At 38.0% G+C, this 24646-nt stretch overlaps 1 pseudogene; it reads left to right on the forward strand.

The window, feature by feature from the left end:
• Nucleotides 1–905: 905 nt before the first annotated feature.
• LOC132522940 (V-type proton ATPase subunit E 1-like) lies at nucleotides 906–1513 on the forward strand (annotated as a pseudogene).
• Nucleotides 1514–24646: the final 23133 nt, after the last annotated feature.

Consider the following 24646-nt stretch of genomic DNA (forward strand, 5'->3'; position numbering starts at 1 on the left):
CTTTGGCTGTTCCCTCATGGCTAGGCTCTTTCCTCTTGGCCCTTAGAATCCATTCAGTTTGTTTTTTCATAAAGCTGGTGTGTGTGTATGTGTGTGTTTGTGTGTAAGTGACACAGGTCAGTCCTGCCTCATGGATAGGCATCCACAGACAAAGAAACCTTCTAAATAACTAAGAGGAAGGGGTTCGTAGAATGTCATTGTTCTTTTTGTCTCTCTTGTTCTTCTATTTTGCTAATCTGATCTGAGTCTCATAATGAGATGACTACTTGCTTTTCTTCAGAAATGAAGTGATGCAAGAAGGAAACTCTACCTACCTATGTTTAGGAGGATGGGACCAGAAGGGAATCTTACCAAAAGATTTATGGTGGTTTTATTAGAGTGGCATATTGCATTTAGTTTTTTCCATTTTTTCCTTATTTCCAAAGTGCATATAATGGGTTATAATACTTTACAATATAATAAGAAATTATGAAAACAGTGGATGAAGACACTTCTTAGTTTATTGATTAGGAAGTTGAATTCCAGTTCAGGTAAGTGAGGTGTCCAAGAAAAACTAGTGAGTAGCAGAACCAGGACTAACAGCAGGGAGGAATTATATTCTTATGGAAGGCAGGTAAGCATCGATGACACACCTAAATTCTTAAAATGGGTCCACCATCTTCCAGCTGCATTACCTAGGGAAGTCTTTTCCTCTCTTGGAGCCTCAGTTTCCTCATTTATAAAATGGGGATAACTGGTTGGATTGTGATTTCCACAGGCTTTACACATGATAGCACATGTTAAGTACGTAGCACAACAAAACAGAGGAGGCCTGAAGCCACGCCAGCTTTCCTCTCCCAGTTGCCAGCTGCCCGTATCAGACCTGAGCTCCAGCCAGTGGCCCACCTCTTTGCGTCACTAGCGCCATGGCTCTCAGCAATGCCGATGTGCAGAAGCAGATTAAGCACACAATGGCTTTTATTGAAAAAGAAGCCAATGAGGAAGCAGAAGAAATAGACGTGAAGGCAGAGGAAGAGTTCAACATTGAGAAGGGTTGTCTTGTGCAAACCCAAAGACTGAAGACTATGGAATACTATGAGAAGAAAGAAAAGCAGATTGAGCAACAGAAGAAAATTCAGGTGTCCAATTTGATAAATCAAGTGAGGCTCAAAGTCCTCAGAGCGAGAGATGGATGATCTTATCACAGACCTACTAAATGAAGCAAAACATAGACTCAGCCTAAGGGTAAAAGATACAACCAGGTACCAAGTACTGCTGGATGGAATGGTCCTCCAGGGTTTGTACTAGTTATTGGAACCCGGAATGATTGTTCGTTGCAGGAAATAAGATTTCCCTCTGGTGAAGCCTGTAGTGCAAATCCCTATGTACAAAATCGCCACGGAAAGAGATGTTGATGTCCAGATTGATCAGGAGGCCTACCTGCCTGAGGAAGTAGCTGGCGAGGTTGAGATCTATAATGGGGATCGCAAAATCAAGGTTTCCAATACTCTCAAAAGCTGGCTGGGCCTCATAACCCAGTAGATGATGCAAGAAGCGCAGGGAGCCTTGTTTGGTCCAAACGCCAACAGGAAGTTTTTGGACTATGCCTGCGGGAGGTGGTGTCCACCAACTGCTGTGACGTGGACACTTCTGACATTTGAAGAAACAAGATGACCTGTATAGCTTCCTCCTTGCTGTTCTCATATTCTGTATTTATCAGTGGATACCCTTTTTTAGCTAACGCCCCTGGCTGATTGGTAGCAATGGGAGAGCTTTGCTTAATATGATCAGGAAACCTTCCTCTAGCTTATCTGACAGTAATACAACTTTCCGCTGGTTCTGCAGCACGAAGGTGAGGGGTCAAATGGTGGGTGCATGAATGTCCTCGAGTTTCCTGCTGTCCACTGGTCCAGCGTCCAGCCTACAGAGGGGTGGTGTGTGGTGGCCTCTAGAGTCAGGTCACTGCTCTTTGGACTTCAAGTGCATGTGGGGCTGCATTCCTTCCAGCAGTAGCAGCTTCGCTGTTAGCTGTTTGGGCCTAGAAGTGTTTGTCTGTAATATGATTTAAGATCTAAGCCATGAATATGCTCTATTTATTAAAACGAAATGCATACGTGGAAAAAAAAGTATATAACGCAGATACTGTCACATAATGGATAATCAGTAAATGTTATTTCCCTTCCTTTCCAGTTGCTCTGTTACCTGGTGCAGAGCCTTACCAGTGTACTAGCCAGCATCTTCTCTTGAGTTACTGTAGTATATTATGTTTTATTACACTTATATACAATGCCATGTGTTGTTCACATGTTGAAGTCCTAACTGCTAGTATCTCAGAACGTGACTATATTTGGAGACAGGGCCTTTGAAGAGGTAGTTAAGTTAAAATGAGGTCTTTAGGGTGGGCCTTAATCCAGTCTGACTGGTGTCTCTGTAAGACAGGGACATTTGGATACATGGAGAGACACCAAGGATGCATGTGCACAGAAGAAAGACACTGTAAGGAAACAGTGAGATGGTGGCCACCTGCAAGCCAAGGAGAGAGGCCTCAAGAAAAACCCCAACCTGATGACCCCTTGATCTTGGAATTCCAGCCTCCAGAACTGTGAGAAAATAAATTTCTATTGTTTAAGCCATGCAATTTGTGATATTTTGTTATGGCAGCCCTAGCAGAGTAATACACCTTCCATCTTTAAATAGAAGCTAAGCTGCTTGAGGGAAAAACTGCATTGCACTCATTTGTAATCAGAGCAGATAATCAACAATTTCTTAATGAATACTATGATTTTTATTAAGGGTATAATTTTTATTTGTTTTATATGTTTTTGATGTCTCCATGGAGGCCCAGATATTGAGGTTACTGACAAGTATCACGTGATGATGAGGATTATGTATGATCTTTTTTTTTCTCTTGCAAATAGCGACGAGAATTGTCCCTTTTATGAAGTCATAGGCGTAAATGCAATTAAAGCTGAAAAGATTATTCCTGGTTGCCTGTCTAGACATAGGAAGAGAGAATTAAATCTTCAAATGTAATTTCTGAAATTAGGATTAATGACCAGTAGTACATGATTCCCTCATATGCTCATGACCTCATGTTGTTTGAGACTAAATGTGAGAGCTTCTCACTACCTTTGTATTAATGAATATGACTGAGTTATGGTAAATATAGTTAGGATGTAACATTAACTTGTCTGTGTTGGAAGTTTGCCTTGTATTTTGCAGAGGATCAAAAACAGGTAATCATAAAAGAGAAAATCAAAGCGTTTTTTACTGAGTTTTAAAAATTACATTTGGGCTTCGCTGGTGGCGCAGTGGTTGAGAGTCCGCCTGCCGTTGCAGGGGACACGGGTTTGTGCCCTGGGCGGGGAAGATCCCACATGCCGCGGAGCGGCTGGGCCCGTGAGCCATGGCTGCTGAGCCCGCGCGTCGGAGCCTGTGCTCCACAATGGGAGAGGCCACAACAGTGAGAGGCCTGCGTACCGCAAAAAAAAAAAAAAAAAATTACATTTGATTCTCATTTTCTGGGTATGGAAAATATGGGAGAAAATGAATTATCTTAATTACTTTATGGAAGGGACATCAAGAGATGAAAAAATTCTGCAGGGTTTTCAATGTTTTCTAAGTCTGAGAGCTCAAAGGAGAATTTAGTGATAAATGAGAAATCCTCTGAACAGTAAGATAGCAAGTTTATTACTGAGAAAAATGCAGAAAATAGTTTTTAAGGAAATGGAGGGGGTTACTTGTTACATGGTCTTTGTTCCCTTAGCACATACATGTGTACACACATGCATACACAGAAGGAATAGTTTTCTAATGTTTTGTCATTATCATAATCTGCTGAATAATCTTTGGATGTTAATTAAAACCTCTGGCCCTCATTCACACATCTTCAGATAAAAGGCATTAGAATACATAATCTAGAAAAACTCTAACATAGGTTTCAATTCTAGCATTCTATGACTCTTTTGTATCTGGAGGTATGGGAAAAAAGGGAGGGGGTGAAAGTGATGTCACTTAAGGGGGCTACTGTTTATACTGGTTCTGCTAGTCTCCTAAAGACAGTCTTTGCCACGCGTCATTGACTGGCTTTTGAGGTCAAACACCAACCTTATGCTTCAAGATGACAGGGTGCTATTCACTGCTGAATCTCCAGAACTAGAAGAATACCTGCAACATAGAAGACAGTCAAAATACTTGTTGGAAGAAGGATTAATGTTTCCAGTGCCATTTTGAATCTGTGTGATCTATTATAGGGTTAACATGCCATATTTTTCAGGGTCATGTTGATGTATGTCTACTCAGTTATTAGACATATGATTAGAGGACTAGAGAATTAGAGAAACGTAATCACATGTTGCTGCTAAACTAGACAAAATGATCTGAAACAGTAGCAAAATTTTAAAGAATGTTTTGTTGTTTTCTTCTCACATAGAAAACCAATAAACTTTGTTTTATCCTTCTTTTCCATCCCTTCCTTTTTTGTTTTTATTTATTTTTTATCATAATATACCGTTATTAGGAGCAAGATGTATTTTCTGAATGTTAACTCCAGAATGAGTTTACATGAGGGCAGGGGCACTGTCTACCTTTTTTTCGTGGACCTAGCAATGCAGACTCGCAACAGTATTTATTTATTTATATTTTATTAGGACGGGGCTGCAGAAAGAACCCTGGGGCAGATCCACTACCTGTGAGCGCGGAGCTCATGGTGGGCTGTGAGCCGAGGCAGTGAGAGTGTGAGGTGCGGGGAGGGCGCTGAGGTGGGGCTGGGGTCATGGTCAGGGTGGAAGCTGTGGGTCAGAGAGATGTGACTAAGCAGTGTCCCTTTGAAGGCCTGAATGAAGCTGCAGGGAGGAGTCCTGTCCTGGAGTGGCATCTCTCCTGGCCTCTACCACCTGGCTCTGTGATCTTGAGCAAGTTTCATGGCCTCAGTTCCTTCACCTTGGCCTCAACTGGGGATCTTTAAAAATGCTGATGCCTGGGCCCCACCCAGAGGGTCTAATGTAACTGCCAGGGGATGTGCGTGGGCATTGAGAACCCTGAAAGGTCCCCAGAGGGTGCTACTGTGCAGCCAGGGCTGGGCACAAAAGTATTTGTTAAATGAATGAATAAATGTTGAAATTTATAACCATAATAAATGGTTATAGAAGTCAGGATATTTAGCTCAGTATTCATTAGTAGTGGGGAAAGGTAGCCTGGCAAGAAGGGAGGGAGGCATGCATGTATGTGTACATATATGTATGTATTTATATTTATAAAACATCAAGAGAAATACACTGATACTTCTGTTTTGACAAAACAAAAGCTCTGTATGTCTGATAATTTTCTTGGTCAAGTTCAAGGGAAGATTCTTATGAGTGAGAAAAGACAAAATTAAAAATGTTGAAACTTGTAGCCATTCTTTTGAAAAGGATTTTTGATTTAAAAAGAGAGAATATTCTAAATATTAGCCATATGGCAAGAAAGAATGAAAGACAACAAAATTGTCTTGTAGTATGGTTTGCTTCAGACACTAGTCTTCTAGCAGGTAGCTTGGCATTGTCCTTCTCTCCTAGTTCATTATCGCCACATTTCTCTGGATGTCTGAGTTTGGTGCACACTTTCTGTGACTTAGGAGCCTGATGTCGCTGAAAAGCGATGTAAGGACAATCATCAGAATGGGAATCAGCCCAGTATTCTGTCTCAGTAGGAATAAAGAGGAAATCAGCTGCCTAATGAAGCTCCTTCTCTGCCCCCTGCCCTTGTGAAAAATAGCAGCTACAGTATTTCATTATGAATCTGTGTGCTTCGTTTCTCACCCTTCCTTGGTCTGAGAATCAAAGGCCATTTCTGTCATATCTCACCCTTGGAGTTCTCATCGTCACTCATGCCTTCAACTATCACCTCTATGCAGATATCTTCCTAAATCTGTATTGCAAGTCCCATCTCCCCCAGCCCTTGCTACAATCCTGCCTCTCAATGAAGCAAGTTTTATTTCTTAATTTTGCCTATTTTGACCTTATAGTTGCATGTCTTAAGAGAGTCAGAATCACAAACAATATTTTATTCTGCTTTTTCCTCAAAGATCAAATCCTTAAACCTTATGGACTGGACTTTTATATTTTACCTCTTAACAGATACACTGCAGGGACTGAGACACTTTTAGGAGTAGGCAATGTCAGAGCCATTTGCTGGCTTCCTTTTTTGCTTCCTGAATAAAAGCACTGAGTAAGTGTGACATGTATATCACTTTAATGTTGAGACTGCAGAGTAAAATTTAAGAGATTTATTCTCTCCTCGAATTTGACTCTGAAAATAACTTGTACTAACATCAGGAACTTTGCATCCTCATCTTTGTAATTGCATGGTTCCCCCAGTCAAATTTAAGACATAGAAGTGATTGCAATAGAAAAAAAATATTTAAAGAATGCAAAAGAGTAGCTCTGTATTAATACATTTAAAGTTTATATTCAAAGAGCATGTTTTTGATTAAGTATGTCCAGGCACTATTTATATATCTCAGAAAATCTTAAAAATTTATATATGTCTCTGAAATTCTTAAGTTCTATAAACTACAACTTAGTTATTCTAGTCTTATATCAACACTTACTGAGATATCTCCATGACTTACCCAAATCCCAGATTTGAAATAAAATTTCATCTATCCATATATGATATATAAATTTAAAATGATGCATGATCCATGGTGCTAGGACTTTACTCCTGCAGGGAATATCTTTTTCCTGAACAGGACTTTCTCATTTACAGGGTGCTTATCTCCACCACGCCTTTTTTTTTTTTTTTTTTTTTGCGTTACGTGGGCCTCTCACTGTTGCGGCCTCCCCCGTCGCGGGGCACAGGCTCCGGACGCGCAGGCCCAGCGACCACGGCTCACGGGCCCAGCCGCTCCGCGGCATGCGGGACCCTCCCGGACCGGGGCACGAACCCGTGTCCCCTGCATCGGCAGGCGGACTTTCAACCACTGCGCCACCAGGGAAGCCCTCCACCACGCCTTTTAATCCTCCATTAGCCTCATACTAATACTGACAAGCGAGGGCCATGAATTTGTCATTCTAGCCTTAAATATTCTAGAAGTGCATTTCCTCTCCTATAGCCGTATAAAGGAGATCATCTCCATCACCATCTCTGTACCATAAGCATTCAGATTCTGGATTTGCCCTTGTCTAATTGCATGGTTCGTTTCTACTTCACTATGGTTGATCACATATTCTATTTCTTTATACAATATGTCACTCTGGCATCTCTCCATGAAGTATTTGCATTGCATCTATATAGCATGAGTACCTCTTGCCATGTAGTTTGACCCTTATAACCACCAGAAACTTATAAAACTTGCCTATGGTTTAGCTTACAGACTTTACCCATCAAATATGTATTTTTAAAGTATTATATTTTGAAACAAAAATCATTAAAATGTATTAAAATTGATTTTAGAATAGTTTCATGAAGATGTTTGACAAGAGTGTTTGGCAGTCTATCCAGTGAGAGACCAAAGTGAAGACTTCCTCTACATTGCTTTCTTTAGAACCTTAGATTTTCTCTCTTGTGCTATATTTAGATGTGTGGCATGTTTAATTTTCTGCTCCTGTGCCTCACTGTGCTTCTGGTGCTTATTGTAATCCAGCTAGTGTGTCAGGCCAAAGTGTGAAGAAAACTTTAAGTTCTTACCTGAGTAAGCCAACTTACAGCAGCATGAAGACCTCCTGTGCTGGGTCCCGCTCATCCTTCTTTTCACTCATGCATTTCTGACATTGCAAACGGAAGTCAACAAATTTTTTTCTCAATAAAGTAGTTCTAAAAACTTAAAGTGTTTTGCTAATTCAGCAAGAGTTGAGATGGTAGTGACATAACCAGATTAATCAGATGGTAACAACTGACAGTTAACTTTAAATATATTCAAGGCAGGCCAATTCTGTTCAACTCATTTCAAACACATCTATTGAACACCTATATAGCCAAATACTGTATTAGGTTCTGAGTACGCAGGGATAAATGAAGTACACTCACTGTGTACATTCTAACAATGAGAGTAAGCATACAAACAAAATAAATTGCAATGTTGTTCAGTAAGTAGAATAATGAAATTATACACACAATGCTGAAGTAACCAGCGTATGATGTAATTAATTTTGAGGTCAGGGGAGCTATGGTGAAGTGATTCTCTATAGTACTTCCTGGAAGGAGTGATACCCAAACAGGATTTTGAAAGATGCCCAAGATGTCAGGGTGGGGTCAAGTTTAGACAGAGGGAAGACAACTGGGTATCCTAGTCTAATCCCTATGACCTCGGGTAAGCTCTTATGCATACAATAATGATCTTGCCTGTTTTCACACAAACACTTTTTCACTTTAGCTATTTTTTAAAAGATGAATATTTTCCTACAATTATTTTAAAAACAAATTCATAAACCAAAAGACAGATGGCTTTGACTTGGGATGCTGTACTGTAATATGAACAGTATCCTCTGGATTTGTGAAATGTGGTAAGCCTGGTTTTAACCATCATTTAAGAAGACAGCAAGGAAATCAGTGGGAAATAGTAAAAATACAAAATGAGTATGAATCAAGAGGTTAATTTCCCATTCTGGCACCAAGAAGCTTTTGATTTTGGTTATATTATGCATCCTCTGAGGGTTTAAAATTTCTCATGTGTAAACTGGCGGGGGGGTTGTTATCTAGGATATCTCTGTGGTCTCCTCTACCTTTTAAAGCATTCTCTGATTCTACAGGATGGTCAGGACAGTGAAAATAACCCAACGGATGCAGGAGTGGAGGAGTGAGCACAGCCTTTGCAGCCAGCAAATCTCAGATTGAACCCTGGCTGAACTTCATCAGGTTGAGGGATCTAGGGAGCATGGGCATCACTTCATTAGTAATTCTCATTTGCAGAACACCTATTTTATAACACTGTGAAGATTAATACAATAACACGATCAGCATACCTGCAGAGTTCCTGGCGCATAGTAGGTACTTAAATGTTAATTTCTATTTCCATCTTCTTTTGTTCTGATTAGTAGAAGCAAGTCAATCTCTTCTTTAGGGAGCCTCAAATATTCAGGTGTTAAAGACCAATTATTCTCAGACTCATATACTGTCTTGTCCGTACTATGGCCAAGACATGGTAGGATCAAGTGAAGCAGAGAAATGTATTAAGGCATCACATAGCCAGGATATTTGATATTTGATAACAGTGTTTTTTAAAAAGAGAAAGTCCTTTAACAAACTCATGCCCTGGTGACCTCGCTGCTTTTCAATCTCTCCTGACCTTTCTGTTGTGCCTGATTATTAACACAGATACCATGCAACCTGACTAGTCAGCACATTTGCTGATAAAGGAGTATGTCTTACATAATAATTCTCTTGCATTTCACTTCACAGCCAAGATTTATTAACCAGGGTTTTGTTGGTAGGAGTCTTCATATGAAAACTTGGATGCTTTTATAAGGACATACTGTACTACATTTTCAGAAAGAAAGTTTCATAAATTATTATAAGAGGCAGTATAGGTCAGTTGGCTCCAAAATAAGCTGAACGCAGAGTCTCTAAGATCTAAGGTGGATGTCATTCCACCTCTGTTCTTCCTGGGGACGTTCTGTTTTTGTTTCATTCTCTTTGTCCATCAGTTCAGGCCTAGTTTCACAGAAGCTTAAATCCTCTGATTTTTGGTGGACGATTTGAGGAAGGGCACCTCTGGCTGGAATGGGGAAGATCCTTCCATTTCTTGTCAAATACTGTGATAACATATGATAACATGTTTCTAACAACCCCTTAGTAAATGTTGCTTTACTAAGGGGTTGTTAGAAACAATGACATAGCTGTCTGCTTGGTATCCTGGGAAGATCAGGGTCTTTCAGATCAGACAGATACAGGTTCAAAGATCAGCCCATCACTTAATAACTGGGACTTTCAGTGATAAGCTTATTTTCTCTGAGACTCAGTTTCCCCAGATGAGGCTAATTATAGCTTTCACATGGGATATTGTGAGGATAAATTGAGACAGTAAATGTAAAGTTCTAAGCAATATCTCTTGCATAAAGATATAGTGCTCGTTAAATGGAGGCATCATAAAAATAAAAATTGAGTGCAAAGTGACAAATAAAAAGTGTTGGTCACTTCAGTGATGGTTCCAGTTCCCAAGCAAATGACTATCACATACATCCTATAAGAATAAAGTCTTTTTTCCAAACAGGTGGTATTTCAACTCTCACTCTCTTGTTTGAATAAACAGCAGCAAATAAGTAACCCCAAACTAGACTTTTTAAAAAAGAGAATCTATGAGAGAATTTTTTTTTTCAGTAGAACAGAATTTGGCAAAAGTTTTCTGGTCGCCATCTGAAAAGTAACTACTGTGAGAAGGCAGGCAGATTTATAGGACATAAGTAACAATCTTTCAGCACAGTAACAGTATGTTGCGAGCAAACATAAGAGAAGCCACTATAAAAATTGAAAAGGATGTTACTTTTCACATCTAGGGTATGTTTTCAGGGGAACATGTTGGTATGTGTGGCCAGCATGAATATCTGTGATTATATGAATATGCTGTGATTACCTGACTGATAGTGAGCTTGCTAATGTGACTGACTGGGGTGGGGAGTGCTGGTTTGGAAAGGCAGGGATACATTGCCTTCACTGAGACAATAGGTTTTTGACCTGCTGTACATTTCCCACAAAGTCAAATAACTGGTGATGTTGGTCTTTGGAAAAACAGCCAGTGACTTTCTATGCTAATAATCTCAATCCCAAACTTACAAAATTCTTATACATACTCCTTAGAATGGTAGTCAAAGGCATTCCATGAAAAAATAAGAAAGGGCTTCCATTATCAAATAAATTTGGAAATGCTGAGTATTGTGTCCCCATCGTGGATCAACACAGTATAATATAATAGCATATGAAAAACTCTGAGAAGTCCTACAGTGAAAAAAGCTAATTAATTAGGGAATGGTCCAATCGTTACCTCATTTTAAACTGATGTCCTTTATCAAGAAAATTTTATAAATGTCCTCTTGAGTAAGTGATCTGGAAAACATGTTTTGGGAAATCCTGTCATTGGTACTCAGGGAAAAAAATTATATATGTGGTAATATGAAGGAGTGAGTTGCTTCGGGGAGATGGACATTTATAATTCCTCATCTTCTGAAACGTACTCCTTGTGCTTTCTCCGTAAAGATATTTTAGAGTCATCTGTGAAGAATCTATTGTAATCTTTTTGTTCTGGCTTATGTCTAATTTTCTTGTACAGGGTTACCTTGAAGATATTGTGGGTTGAGTTCCAGACTGCCACAATAAAGCAAATATCACCATAAAGCAAGTCACATGAATCTTGTGGTTTCCCAGTACACATATAAGTTATGTTTACACTATGCTGTAGTCTGTTCAAAGTGTGAAATAGCTTTTGTCTAAAAAAACAATGTACATACTTTCATTAAGAAATACTTTACTGCTAAACAATGTTAACTATCATCTGAGCCTTCAGCGAGTCATATGCTTTTTGCTGGAGGAGGGTCTTTTCTCAGTGTTGATGGCTGATGCTGACTGATCAGTGTGGTGGTAGCTGAAGGCTGGGTGACGTGGCAACTTCTTAACATAAGACGACAATGAAGTTTGCCACATCGACTGACTCTTCCTTTCACAAATGATTTCTCTGTAGCGTGCAATTAATTAATAGCATATTAATTAATAGCATTTGATAGCATTTTACCCACAGTAGAACTTCTTTTAAAATAGAAGCCATACAGAGTGAAGTAATTCAGAAAGAGAAAAACTAATATCATATATTAACGCATATATGTGGAATCTAGAAAAATGGTACAGATGAACCGGTTTGTAAGGCAGAAATAGAGGAACAGATGTAGAGAACAAACGTATGGACACCAAGGGGGGACAGGGGGTGGGTGGGATGAATTGGGAGATTGGGATTGACATATATACACTAATATGTATAAAATAGATTAACTAACGAGAACCTGCTGTAGGGCACAGGGAACTCCACTTTGCTGTACAGTAGAAACTAACACAACATCGTAAAACAACTATACCCCCCCAAAAAAAGAAGCCAATCCTCTCAAACCCTGCTGCTGCTTTATCAACAAAGTTTATGTAATATTAGAAATCTTCCGTTGTTATTTCAACCATCTATATGGCACCTTCGCCACGAATAAATTCTATCTCAAGAAACCACTTTCTTTGTTCATCCATAAGAAGCGACTCCTTATGAGATTGCAACAGTTCAGTCACATCTTCAGGCTCCACTTCGAATTCTGATTCTCTTGCTATTTCCACCACATCTGCCTTTGTCAATGAGCAGTAATATTTTGAAAGGAATCTTCTTTTTCTGAGCAATAGTTCTCAACAGTGGGTTGAAAATATTCAGCAAACCATGCTGTAAACAGATGTGCAGTCACCAGACTTTGTTGTTCCATTTAGGGAGCACAGGCAGAGTAGACTTAGTAGATTAATTCTTAAGGGCCCTAGGATTTTCAGAATGGTAAGTGAGCATTGGCTTCAACTTAACGTTGCCAGCTACATTAGCCCCTAACAAGAAAGTTGGCTGTCTTCTGAAGCCTTGAAGCCAGACATTGACTTTTCCTCTTTAGGTATGAGAGTCTTAGAAGGCATTTTCTTTCAATAGAAGACTGTTTTGTCTACATTGAAAATCTGTTGTTTAGTGGAGCCACCCTCATTAATGATCTTAGTTAGAACTTCTGGGTACCTTGCTGCAGCTTCTACATCAACACTTGCTGCTTCACCTTGCACTTTCATGTTTTGGAAATGGCTTCTTTCCTTAAACCTCATGACCCAACATCTTCTCATTTCATATTTTCTTCTGCAGCTTCCTCACCTCTCTCAGCTTCAGAGGATTGAAATGAGTTAGGGCCTTGCTCTGGATTAGGCTTGGGCTTAAGGGAATGTTGTGGCTGGTTTGACCTTCTAGGTAGACCACTAAAACTATCTCCCTATCAGCAGTAATACTGTTTCACTTTCATATCATTTATGTGTTTACTGGAGTAGCACTTTTCATTTCCTTAAAGAACTTCTCCTTTGCAGTCATAACTTAGGTAGGTAGCTCTTTGGGGCAAGAGGCCTAGCTTTTGGCCTATGTCAGCTTTTGACGTGCCTTCCTCACTAATCTTAATCATTTCTAGCTTTGGATTTAAAATGAGAGGTGTGTGACTTCCTTTCACTTAGAGGTCATTGTATGCTTATTAATTGGCCTAATTTCAACATTGCTGTGGCTCAGGGAATAGAAAGGCCCAAGGAGAGGAAGAGAGACAGGGAACAGCCAGTCAGTGGAGCAGTCAGAACACACAGCATTTTTTTTTTTTAATCTTTATTGCAGTATAATTACTTTACAATGGTGTGTTAGTTTCTGCTTTATAACAAAGTGAATCAGTTATACATATACATATGTTCCCATATCTCTTCCCTCTTGCATCTCCCTCTCTCCCACTCTCCCTATCCCACCCCTCTAGGTGGTCACAAACCACCGAGCTGATCTCCCTGTGCTATGCAGCTGCTTCCCACTAGCTATCTATTTTACGTTTGGTAGTGTATATATGTCCATACCACTCTGTCACTTTGTCCTAGCTTACCCTTCCCCCTCCCCATATCCTCAAGTCCATTCTCTAGTAGGTCTGTGTCTTTATTCCCATCTTACCCCTAGGTTCTTCATGACCTTTTTTTTTTTTCTTAGATTCCATATATATGTGTTAGCATATGGTATTTGTTTTTCTCTTTCTGACTTACTTCACTCTGTATGACAGACTCTAGGTCCATACACCTCATACAAATATCTCAATTTCGTTTCTTTTTATGGCTCAGTAATATTCCATTGTATATATGTGCCACATCTTCTTTATCCATTCATCCGATGATGGACATTTAGGTTGCTTCCATGTCCTGGCTATTGTAAATAGAGCTGCAATGAACATTTTGGTACATGACTCTTTTTGAATTATGGTTTCCTCAGGGTATATGCCCAGTAGTGGGATTGCTGGGTCATATGGTAGTTTTATTTTTAGTTTCTTAAGGAACCTCCATACTGTTCTCCATAGTGGCTGTATCAATTTACATTCCCATCAACAGTGCAAGAGTGTTCCCTTTTCTCCACACCCTCTCCAGCATTTATTGTTTCTAGACTTTTTTTTTTTAATTAATTAATTTATTTTTGAGTGTGTTGGGTCTTCGTTTCTGTGCGAGGGCTTTCTCTAGTTGCGGCAAGCAAGGGCCACTCTTCACCGCGGTGCGCGGGCCTCTCACTATCGCGGCCTCTGTTGTTGCGGAGCACAGGCTCCAGACGCGCAGGCTCAGTAGTTGTGGCTCACGGGCCTAGTTGCTCCGCGGCATGTGGGATATTCCCAGACCAGGGCTCGAACCTGTGTCTCCTGCATTGGCAGGCAGATTCTCAACCACTGCGCCACCAGGGAAGCCCTGTTTCTAGACTTTTTGATGATGGCCATTCTGACCGGTGTGAGGTGATACCTCATTGTAGTTTTGATTTGTATTTCTCTAATGATTAATGATGTTGAGCATTCTTTCATGTGTTCGTTGGCAATATGTATATCTTCTTTGGAGAAATGTCTATTTAGGTCTTCTGCCCATTTTTGGATTGGATGGTTTGTTTATTTGTTATTGAGCTGCATGAGCTGCTTGTAAATCTTGGAGATTAATCCTTTGTCAGTTGCTTCATTTGCAAATATTTTCTCCCATTCTGAGGGTTGTCTTTTCGTCTTGTTTATGGTTTCCTTTGCTGTGCAAAAGCTTTGTAGTTTCATTAGGTCCCATTTGTTTATTTTTGTTTTTATTTGTTTTAGGAGGTGGATCAAAAAGGATCTTGCTGTGATTTATGTCATAGAGTGTTCTGCCTATGTTTTCCTCTAAGAGTTTGATAGTTTCTGGCCTTACATTTAGGTCTTTAATCCATTTTGAGCTTATTTTTGTGTATGGTGTTAGGGAGTGATCTAATCTCATACTTTTACATGTACCTGTCCAGTTTTCCCAGCACCACTTATTGAAGAGGCTGTCTTTTCTCCACTATATATTCTTGCCTCCTTTATCAAAGATAAGGTGACCATATGTGTCTGGGTTTATCTCTGGGCTTTCTATCCTGTTCCATTGATCTATCTTTCTGTTTTTGTGCCAGTACCATCCTGTCTTGATTACTGTAGCTTTGTAGTATAGTCTGAAGTCAGGGAGCCTGATTCCTTCAGCTCCATTTTTCGTTCTCAAGATTGCTTTGGCTATTCGGGGTCTTTTGTGTTTCCATAGAAATTGTGAAATTTTTTGTTCTAGTTCTGTGAAAAATGCCAGTGGTAGTTTGATAGGGATTGCACTGATAGGGATTGCACTGATAGGGTAGTAGAGTCATTTTCACAATGTTGATTCTTCCAATCCAAGAACATGGTATATCTCTCCATCTATTTGTATCATCTCTAATTTCTTTCATCAGTCTGTTATAATTTTCTGCATACAGGTCTTTTGTCTCCTTAGGTAGGTTTATTCCTAGATATTTTATTCTTTTTGTTGCAATGGTAAATGGGAGTGTTTTCTGGATTTCACTTTCAGATTTTTCATCATTAGTGTATAGGAATGCCAGAGATTTCTGTGCATTAATTTTGTATCCTGCTACTTTACCAAATTCATTGATTAGGTCTAGTAGTTTTCTGGTAGCATCTTTAGGATTCTCTATGTATAGTATCATGTCATCTGCAAACAGTGACAGCTTTACTTCTTCTTTTCCGATTTGGATTCCTTTTATTTCTTTTTCTTCTCGGATTGCTGTGGCTAAAACTTCCAAAACTATGTTGAATAAGAGTGGTGAGAGTGGGCAACCTTGTCTTGTTCCTGATCTTAGTGGAAATGGTTTCAGTTTTTCACCATTGAGAATGATGTTGGCTGTGGGTTTGTCATATATGGCCTTTGTTATGTTGAGGAAAGTTCCCTCTATGCCTACTTTCTGGAGGGTTTTATCCTAAATGGGTGTTGAATTTTGTCAAAAACTTTCTCTGCATCTATTGAGATGATCATATGGTTCCTCTCCTTCAATTTGTTAATATGGTGTATCACGTTGATTGATTTGCATATATTGAAGAATCCTTGCATTCCTGGAATAAACCCCACTTGATCATGGCGTATGATCCGTTTAATGTGCTGTTGGATTCTGTTTGCTAGTATTTTGTTGAGGATTTTTGCATCTATGTTCATCAGTGATATTGGCCTGTAGTTTTCTTTCTTTGTGACATCCTTGTCTGGTTTTGGTATCAGGGTGATGGTGGCCTCATAGAATGAGTTTGGGAGTGTTCCTCCCTCTGCTATATTTTGGAAGAGTTTGAGAAGGATAGGTGTTAGCTCTTCTCTAAATGTTTGATAGAATTCGCTTGTGAAGCCATCTGGTCCTGGGCTTTTGTTTGTTGGAAGATTTTTAGTCACAGTTTCAATTTCAGTGTTTGTGATTGGTCTGTTCATATTTTCTATTTCTTCCTGATTCAGTCTTGGCAGGTTGTGCATTTCTAAGAATTTGTCCATTTCTTCCAGGCTGTCCATTTTATTGGCATAGAGTTGCTTGTAGTAGTCTCTCATGACCCTTTGTATTTCTGCAGTGTCAGTTGTTACTTCTCCTTTTTCATTTCTAATTCTATTTATTTGAGTCTTCTCTCTTTTTTTCTTGATGAGTCTGGCTAATGGTTTATTTGATTAAGTGTTCTCTCTTATATGGGTGGGGTTCGTGGTGCCTCAAAATAAATACAATAGTAACATCAAAGATCACTGATCACAGATCACCATAACATATACAATAATAATGAAAATTTTGAAATATTATGAGAATTACCAAAATGTGACACAGAGACATGAAGTGAGCAAATGCTGTTGGGAAAATAGCACCAATATACTTGCTGGACACAGGGTTGCCACAAACCTTCAATCTGTAAAAAACGCAGTATCTGTGAAGCTCAATAAAGCAAAAGCACAATGAAACAAGGCCTGTGTGTACTATTGCGTTAAACAGGAATCAGTTATTTCATAATTTTATTTCGCAGATTAAGGCACCAGAGCTAGATCTCATTGTCTGATGAAATCTTTTTCAGGTTTTATTCTATACCTTTCAAGTTCTGCTGCAGCTTTCTTTTTAGCTAAAAGTATTTTCTTAATTTAAGCCATTCTCCAGGATGAAGAAAACTTGTAAGCACTGTTAGTGCTTATCAGGAGTAAATGGGACTCTGGAGAGTTCTTTGAAATAGGAAACATTTGAACAGAATATCATCTGTCTTTCAGCTGTTTATATAGATGCAATTTCTGCAATTCTAAACCTCACAGCTCTAATTCCTCTTCATCTGTATCTCAGGCTTCCATCAATAATCCTTCTGCTGAAACACATTTGACAAGAGAGGTAGAGTAGACACCCTTGCAATATCTTCTGAATGTCACTCAGCAGTGATTTGTAATCGGGTTCATAAATTTTAGGAAGAAAAACATAAAGCTAGGTAGGGGATTCGATCCATATGAATCTAGATTGGACCAGGGTATGGTTAGTAGCATTTTATAAAAATCATCTTTTGAATGGACAGTGGAGATTTTGTAAAACATTTAAAAAGTCTGTGATTATGTATTTCTGTTGTGGATATGTATCTACGAAATAAAACTCTCTTGCACTGTACCTTAATGTATGAATGAATTGGCTGTTTTTTGGACCCAATTATATTCACCTTACACACTGTGATTTCTAATACATCTTCCCATCCTGGAAACTCTACAATACAGTTGTTATCCCATCTCATAACATTTGTATTGGAGACAAGGAACTAATATGTACGTGTTAAGAAACTGAATTCCTGCTGCCTTTCTGAAATTCAGAAGAAATATGCTATTGCTTACAATTGTATTTATATCATTAAAAAATGGAGTAAGAAAAAACAATGAAAGATATTCTTTTTGGACAGTGAAAAATGTTAAATTAATTTTATTGATTTGGACCTTTCTGTGTATTTGGTGAAAGCTATTAAAAATTGTTCTAATTTTTCTGAACAAAATTTAAAAAATTAAATACGAAAGTCATGTAGGATATTTTTCTCTTAATTTGTACAAGAGCCCTATACTCATATTAATTTTTCATTATTTGTTTATATAGTAGCATTAGAACTTTAGGGGAAATATACTATATTTAGATATATTTATCCTGGACTTTTTCCCTCAACTCTAGTATACTTATGTGTCCTGTGTACGTTTAGTTACAAAATAAAAGAATATTGTGTATTAAGCATTATTTGGAAAAGGGAATGGTGAATTTATAATAACCTTTGTCTAAATATAAGGATTAGAGACATTGAAGCATATGACCATAGGCTATAACTTTACTTTCTCTAGAGCAAATTACACTGTTTGAAGAATTCCTTTAAGCTCACAATTATAGCAGATAAGCATTATACAACTTCACAAGAATATTTATATTGACTAATGGAAAGAGGTTACTTTAAAAGTGGTGAAAGTGATGAGGCCTAAGTGCCCATTTAACATGAATTCTACATTTCCCTCTGTTGAATTTGTAGTAGTTCTTTTCCTTTCATTCAGCTCTTCAGAGATTAGAGAACTTCAGCCTGTTCTGGAAGAAGTCACTGTCGCAATGCAAAAGGCTGCTCTGCTCTCTGTGTCCATTTAGCTTTCAGCTGCCCTGAGAGCATGCCAAGTGTCAATCAGGGCTGATTGGACCCCTGAATCGAGGGAACAGGACAGAGCAACTCACCTCACCCAGGTCATCAGACCATCTCCAGATGGCAAAGAACTTCTGAAGTTAAGAACCAACTTGCTTGTGATGCAAATTAGTGACTTGAGGCTAGATGCTTCATTAATGCTCCCTCTCCCCTGAGCCACCAAGGTGTCAGAAGTTGGACTGCTTACTCTCACGTTTTCTCTCTCTGTAATATGTGTTAATGACCATTTATTCTCATAGAAATGGTCCGATCAATCGCTTATGGCTAATTAATAAACTATCAAAGCTGAGATGAAAATTACGTTTCTTCGAGAAGAAAATAAAAACAATATTTACCTTTTCCTGTGGAAATATGTGAAAAAGCTTTGGAAAATTCTGTTATCATATGAGCTCTCTGTAGAGACTGTGATTAAAAATAATGAAAAAGGAGACATATGAGTTTCTATCCAGATCACTTTTATTTTTTTATCCAACAAGTGATGAGAAAAATTATGCGAACCCATGCATTTGCCCTGAGTTATGATTGTATTATATTAACCTCAGCTAACAATATTCTATACTGACTTTGGCTTACTTAAAATTCTGCCTCTTGGGTATAAACACACATCTAAAATTGACTCAACTCATTTCTTTCTTGCTGAGGTCACTTTATCAGTTACTCTCAACTACTGAACTTATTTTATGTGTTCTCTTTTTTCCAATATTACATTCTCAAATTTTTGGCACCTGGGAATTTCTCTCTGTGATGGTTTTATTACTGAATTCAAGATTTGTAGTTATTATTAGCTTTTATGGCTAATAAGATACTAAGATGAGTTAATAGGGTTTTGCCTCTTCTTTTGCTTAATATTAATGGAATGGTACTGACTACAGTGGACATTGCCCAGGCATTTGCCAGTAAAGTGGGTCCATGAAGAATGAGTTGCCTTTTTCCATAAATTATCTCAGCAGAGAAAAAATGCTTGACAGTTCCCTGTGGCTGTGATCTTTGGATTAGGGTAGCTCCTATAGTAGAATTATCTTAGCAATATCTGAGAAAGATAGTTCCAAACTTTCACTGCCAAAAAGAACAGGCACTAATAATAAATATATGGAAACAGTAAATATTTGAGTATCTATTTTATGTCCATGTGGATCATTTGTTCAGTTGTTTTGCTTTTCAGTAGAATACATTAGGTCATTTAGTGCCGAAGTGTGAAACCATGGAGTGTATTTTCTATAGGAAATGGGAAGGTTCACTTTCTGATCAAATTGACTGAATAAGCTACTTCCAGCAGATAATCAAATCCTGTTGAATTATCCTTTATTGTGTATCAGGTGGACAAAAAAGAAAGGATTCAGAGAGAAGAGGCGTGAGTCATTATGTGAGTTTTTGGGAAGTGTGAATACTGGCTTATTCTTTATCCTAGTATGAGCAGTACTTTGAAAGATTAATTTAAGACTAATCCTCTTCAAAAGTTCATGATAGCAGAGGCTTGGGGTCAGTTCTATACATGAAAAATCATATTTGTGTAGTTATAAAAAGTACCAATTTACAACCTGAAAATTATGAAAATAATAGTTTAAGTAGGATATATGGATGAATTTAATATGTTACTAGATACATGTTTCTTGTTATTTTCTTGACTTACTAATCATAAGAAGGGTCCTCTCTAATTGTTAGAGATGAACTACTAAATTATGATACGGATGCAATTTCTACAATTAATTTGATAAAATGGATATACCAAGTTAAGTACAACTTCAGGTATATGGAAATATTTATTTTGTTGACAGACATTTGAAAATTAAACTATTTCCTAAATGTGACTTTAATATTTAGCTTTATAAAGTTCCTATTTAGCATGGAGGGCTATGAGGGTCAGATTCTTTTGATCCCTATACAGATCAGTGAAAATTAGATAAAATTCTGTGTTAATTCAGTTGAAGAAAAGCTTTTACTGGGAGCATAGAAGTAATTTGTTTTTAAATTTTGAAGTAAATATGTAGTTCTTCTTAATCTTAAATCAATTTAAATATATACCCTGAGGAATTTCCACAAGTATAAATTTAAGCTAGGAAAAATTTAGCTTAAGTCAGAAAAAGTGGAGTTTTAAGAATAAAAATCAATGACATGGAAAATAACTATTACTTTAGCTGATGATGTACATTTCACAGCAAACGCTTTGTTGTAATCTTGATGCTACTGTATCAGTGTTAAAGATTCTAGCTGCTACCAATAAGAGGAGAAAAGGGTGAGACAATTTAATACAGCAGTGTGTCTGCACAGGATGTCCTCTAAGATAGCTCATATTTTTGAAGGATGTGATGGAAGGCAGGACAAATAACTGAGAATAAACTTGGAAGAACAGTGCCATGGCCAAGTGGTAATTAACCATGGGTGAAGATTTTAAAAAAGAACACAAAAATGATTTCTAGTTGGTTGACAAAGAAAAATTCCTTTCTAGGGAAAGTAAACATGGTTGGGGAGAGGAAAGTTGGACTCTTATTTACGGAGTCTCTATTATGTTTAAGGGCTTTAGTCTGTTCTTTCATTTAATCCTCAGAGCAATACACAAAAGGTGAGTATTTAATAGATAGAAGACAGAGGCTCAGAAAGATCAATAATTTGCCTCAGTTAATATAGTGAGGATGAAGTATCCAGGTTTGTTTGGCTCCAAGCTCATGTTCTTATTCATGGTGTGTAAGAGAGGTACATGATTGAAAAACTATTGTTCCTAAACTCTTAAAAGTTTTATTTTGCTTGAATTATTTTTGCATTATTTATCTTCTCATTTAAGAATTATTTCTGAATTTTCTCTTGAGTTTACTATAATTTTAGTAGCTTTTAAAAAATAAATAAATTTATTTATTTATTTATTTTTGGCTGTGTTAGGTCTTCGTTGCTGCACGCAGGCTTTCTCCAGTTGTGGCGAGCAGGGGCTACTCTTCGTTGCTGTGTGCGGGCTTCTCACTGTGGTGGCTTCTCTTGTTGCGGAGCATGGGCTCTAGGCACGTGGGCTTCAGTAGTTCTGGCTCGTGGGCTCAGTAATTGTGGCTCGTGGGCTGTAGAGCGCAGGCTCAGGAGTTGTGGCGCATGGGCTTAGTTGCTCCGCGGCATGTGGGGTCTTCCCGGACCAGGGCTCAAACCTGTGTGCCCTACATTAGCAGGCGGATTCTTAACCACTGCACCACCAGGGAAGTCCTTAGTAGCTTTTCTGACCACACCATTTATTTAAAGAGTAGCATTGCTCACTGTAGGGTCTTTTATCCACAGATTTTTCATGATTCAATGTTCTTACTAATCTTCCTTGATATTTAAAGAACTTTTTTCCCCCTGTGTCCTTTAAATTAGAAAATGTCAGTATATGTTTGAATTTTTGTCACAATTCCACTCCCCCGCCCCCACTCCTGGAGTATGGTGACCTAGCAGGGATCAAACTGTAGATCCTGATTTTTATTTATTTTTTTAATCTATTGTTTTCTTCAATTATATTTTTAATTATCGCTTTTACCTTATTTTAGTTTTCACTCCTGTATTTTTAAAAAATCTCTATATTGTATTTGTTTTTTGAATTGCCACTAATTCTTTGAATTGCTGAAGCAAAAATACTGAAAGAGGCATCAGAAAAACTGCAAATAATTTTCAAAAAGACAAGAAAAGTTGACTAGAAATTATTAATTGATAAATTTAACATTGATAACTTTTTGCCAATCTGATGGAGGGTGTGAAGAAACTGATTATTAAGGGAGAAACTGATTATTGCCAAAGAAACTGATTATTAAACAGATATGCATTTAAGAAAGAATAGGCTGATGATGTCTATCTACCAGCATGAGCCCACATGAACATGTCATGCCCAAATTACCTCATTGAAAAGGTCTGTTTACTAGAAAAGTTTAGTAGATTTTAAAATAGGGATTTTAATATACATTTTTAAGGAAGAATAACATACCTGTAGAAAAGTGCAAAAATTATAAATCTTTTAATTGTCATGAGTGAACACATTCATATCTAGAAACAGAAGGTTGGTGGTGACCCCTCTTTGTCACTATCTTCATCTTCCTAAAATTAATTGTTTTTCTGACTTATATAGATTAATATTGCTTGCTTTTGAGTTTCTAAAAGAAATGTCTGCATTCCTTTGTACCCAGTTTCCTTCATTCGACATTGTGTTTGTGAGATTCTTCTATGTTCTCATGTATAACAGAAGTTAATGAACTTTTGTAGCTGGGCACAATATTCTATTGTATGACTCTATGTTTATTTATCTGTTGATAACTATTGGGTTTCTTGCAGTTTGGGGTTGTTATGAATAATGTTGACATGAACGTTGTTATACACATCTCTTGGTGCATATATTTATGTATATATACCTTCTGTTAATATGCACCTGAGTTACATACATTCAACTTTAGTAGATAATGCCAAACAGTCTTCCAAAGTGGTTTACCCATTTACATATCCTCTGGCAGGGTATGAGAGTTCCAGTTGCTCCACATCTGCTATGGTGTGAATGTTTGTGTCCCCCCCACCTCAAATTCATACACTGAAATCCTAATGCCGAATGTGATGATATTAGGTGGTAGGCTTTTGAGAGATCATGAGGGTGGAGCCCTCAAGAATGGGACCAATATGGTTATAAAGGAGACTCTTTTCATTCTTCCATCATTTGAAGATGCAGCTAGAAAGCACTGGATATGAACCAGGAGGGCCCTCATCCAAAGATGACCATTCTGGCTCCTTGATCTTGGAATGCCCAGCCTCCAGAACTGTGAGAAATAAATGTTTGTAGTTAGTCTAGTCTGTGGTATTTTACTATAGCAGCGTATAAGGACTAAGACAACCTCCTTGCAAACACTTGGTATTGTCAATCTTTTTAGTATTAATAAATCTGGTGGGTCTATAGTACTATCTCGTGGTTTTAATTTGCAGTGCCTTAACAACTAATGAAGTTTGCAACTTTTTATATGATTTTTAGCCACTTGAATATCTTCTTTTCTAAGTGCTGAAATATTTTGATTATTTTAAAAATTGGATTGTCTAATATTTTCTTATTGATATTTAAGAGTTCTATTTGACAACTGTATAATTTTCCAAATGTTTCTTCCCACTCTGTGGCTTGTATTTTCACTCATAATGGTGTTTTGCTTCAGCAGAAGTAGCTAATTTAATGTAGTTCAGTATATTCATCTTTTCATTTATAGTTTGACCTTTTCTCCCATTTAAAAAAACTTTTTGTATTCCAATGTCATAAAAACAGTATTCTGTTTTATATTACCTCCTAGAACACACTTAGATAAATGATCTACTTAGAAGTGATTTCTATGTTTAGTGTGAGGATGATGTCACATTTCTTTCTTTCCTTCTTCCTTCCTTCCTTCCTTCCTTCCTCCCTCCCTCCCTCCCTCCCTTCCTTCCTTCCTTCCTTTCTCTCCCTCCCTTCCTTTTTCTCTCCCTTTCTTTCTTTCTCTTTCTTTCTTTTTTCTCTCTCTTTCTTTCTTTCTTTCTTTCTCTCTCTCTCTTTCTTTCCCTTCCTTCCATCCTTCCTTCCATCCTTCCTTCCTCCCTCCCTTCCTCCCTCCCTTCTTCCCTTCCTTCCTTCCTTTCTCTCCCTCCCTTCCTTTTTCTCTCCCTTTCTTTCTTTCTTTCTTTCTCTCTCGCTCTCTTTCTTTCTTTCCCTTCCTTCCATCCTTCCTTCCTTCCTCCCTCCCTCCCTCCCTCCCTTCTTCCCTTCCTTCTTTCCTTCCTTCCTTCCTTCCCTTAGTAAACTGAACTAGTACCATTTATTTAAACATCTTTTCTTCCCCCCACTACTCTGTAGTGCCACCTTTTCACCAATCAAGTGTCTGTATATGCCTTTATCTGGACTCTCTCTCCTGCTCTATTTTTCTAATTGTATGTCTTTTCACCTATACCAAATTTTCTTAACACTATAGCTTTATACTAACTCTTGATATACTGTGGTGTAAGTTGTCTCATGC

This window comes from Lagenorhynchus albirostris, chromosome 7 (assembly GCF_949774975.1).
Source record: "Lagenorhynchus albirostris chromosome 7, mLagAlb1.1, whole genome shotgun sequence".
Classification (NCBI taxonomy): domain Eukaryota; kingdom Metazoa; phylum Chordata; class Mammalia; order Artiodactyla; family Delphinidae; genus Lagenorhynchus; species Lagenorhynchus albirostris.